Genomic DNA, 2,980 nt, shown 5'->3' with positions numbered 1-2,980 from the left:
TGAAGTGGGTCTTGAAGATTATAACATTATATCAATTCCCCAATGGATGAAATTATAATGGGTATACTTTCTTTTTTTATAATGCTTGGCTAAAACCCCAAATCTAGGGGGGTGATTATGTGGTTGAGTGTTGATTTATTGTGTAGTGGGTTTTGTGTCTTGCTCTGATTTATTGTTGTAGATTCATGGATTTAAACTAATTAACATAGGGTTAAATCATGGTTAAGGTTGCAAACTTAGTCCTAGTCTAGATCCTCGATTGATGCTCGAAAGAGATTAATTGAGTTGGGTAATTAGTTTAAAGTCAGCAATTTAGATTTGTTTACTATAGTTTACTATAGTGGTTCAATTCTAGCTGCCCGAATTTGCTCGAAAGAGACAGTAAAGTCAGCAATTTAGATTTGTTTACTATAGTTTACTATAGTGGTTCAATTCTAGCTGCCCGAATTTGCTCGAAAGAGAGATTCTAGTAAGATATTGGGTTGATTTGTGATACACATAGATGAGACCGAAAGGAGATTCAATGATTTGATGTTATGAGACTGAAAGAAGATTAGTGTTATTTAAGATTACCCAGCATATTCATGATTGTTTAGCGATAACGAGCAAGCACAATTAACCTTAATTGACATCGATACCAAGCCTCACACTCCTAGATCGTATTTTACTTGTTTGAAATCCTAATTTTAGTCTAATTGTGTTACTTGATATCAAAACCTTTTTTCGTAAATTTGGTGAAATCATCCACCTATTTCTTTTAATTGCTGCAAATGAATTGGTTTACACTCTTAATTTCCTAATTGAATTTCTTGCATTATATCACTCTCTGTGGGATTCGACTCAGGCTCTTAGTTGGGTATTATAATTGACGACAACCATTTATTCTCTTACTTGTCTTGAGGATAATTTGAGTGTTATCATATATTTAAGTAATTAACTCCTAAACTAGTGAGATTTATGTAAGTTTTCATTTTTTATTATTTATTGCATGAGATCTTCGGATCTCGCTCTTTTATTTTCTTAAAAAGTTGTTTCCTTTATATACAAATTATCATATTTTATATTAATACTTATTTCAACGAAGTTAACCCTTAACACTAAAAATATCACAGAAACATTATTCACATACCTGGTCCTTTCATTTACAGGACTACCATACACTACAACAAAAACAACTTTTAGCGACAATAAATATAGTCATTAATAAATAGTGCTAAAAATTTTACTGGCATTAGTTAAGTTCCATTAGAATCAATGTCGCTAAAGGTTTTAGGGACATATACAAAGAGTTCTAATTGCCGCTAAAAATACATATTTAGTGGAAATTAAGAATTAGTTGCCGCTAATGATCATTTTTGATGTAGTGATATATCATTTACTTCTTTAAAAAATTACTTAATCAAACACTGAAAAATATTTTAGAACAACTTTCAAAATGTTGTTGAGCCAATTCCCTAAATAATCACCCAAGTTTAGGAATTTGCGTTAAAATATCAGTTATGTTTCATTTAGGACCAAAATATCACGCAACTATCACTATTTTCCTCCAAATATACTTGATACTTCAAAAACCTCACACTCTCCTAGTTGGCATGACATGTCATTAGAGTTTTTTTTTTTAATAATAGACTAATTTGATTCATTAAACCCATTAAACTAAAATAATGATATTTTTTAAAAAAAATATTTATATTAGTTTATTAAGAATAAATCTTCATACTTAAGAATCTTTTATCATAATTAAACTTTTTATTTTTTATGTTATGAAGAATATGTTTTTAAAACGTACTATAATATCATCAATTTTGAATACTTATAAACATATGCATTCAAAGAAAAAATTGATATACAAATCACTCATGAATGCTAACTTACATCAATTAATCATAAATTTTACAATGAATCAATAATATTAAATGTCAATTAATTATTATAATAAAATTAATTGTGTTTTTTGAAATTCATGCTTACAATATTTTTTTCTTGAAAAAATAGAAAGTGAATAGTACTATTACTACTATTTTTTATCCAAAAAAAAAACGCTAAATATCTCAAAATTCTCCTTCTATTCTAGTTGATATGTCATGTTATTAAATCATCATTTTAAAAAATAATAGACCTGTTTAATTCATCAAACTTTTGTCTCTACAAAACAAATATATAAATTACATGAGAATTTATGAAGATTATAAATTTAAAAAAAACTAATTCCTTTATATTTTTTTACCAAACAAAATTCAATGAAAAAAACTTTATGTGCAATTATTACTTGGTAATTTTTGAAATCCCTAAGTAAATTATTTGAAAAATTTAAGCAATTTTTTTCATAAAAGTATTCAAATAAATTTGTAAGGTTGACAAAAAAGTTGGTAAGAGAGAGAAAATTATTATTTAGCTTTTTTTAATTTAACTTGTTATTTTTATTCTTTTATTGCTATATTATATTATATTATAACTTATCATACAATTAAACACCAATATATATATTCTTATTTCATCCCAAATTCATGAAATACAAGTAATAATTAATTGAATTGCCTATTTTAATTCAATAATATACATATTATATGAAATTAACATACTGATAAATAAAGATCAAAAATTTATTTTCTAATATAAATATTATTCACTTTCTATTTTCTTTTCAAAAAAAGATATTGTAAGTATGGATTTCAAAGTATCCAATTAATTATTTTTAATAGTTAATTGACTTTTAATATTATTGATTCATTATATAATATAGGGAAAATGGACAAATATACCCCCGAACTATCATAAATGGTATGTCAATACCCTCCGTTATACTTTAAGGTTGTATATGCCCTTACCGTCATTCTTTTGGGTTGTATATATCCTTGAATCTAACGGATGGACACGTGGCATCATCTAAATGATTTACCCGATTTTATTTATTTTTTACCCAAAAATTAAAAATCCACCCGTGACCCGACCCACAATCAAAATGGGTGGTGCCAAAATC

This window comes from Solanum tuberosum, unplaced genomic scaffold (assembly GCF_000226075.1).
Source record: "Solanum tuberosum cultivar DM 1-3 516 R44 unplaced genomic scaffold, SolTub_3.0 scf00632, whole genome shotgun sequence".
In the NCBI taxonomy this organism is placed as follows: Eukaryota; Viridiplantae; Streptophyta; class Magnoliopsida; order Solanales; family Solanaceae; genus Solanum; species Solanum tuberosum.
Note: the sequence above shows the minus strand (reverse complement) of the source record.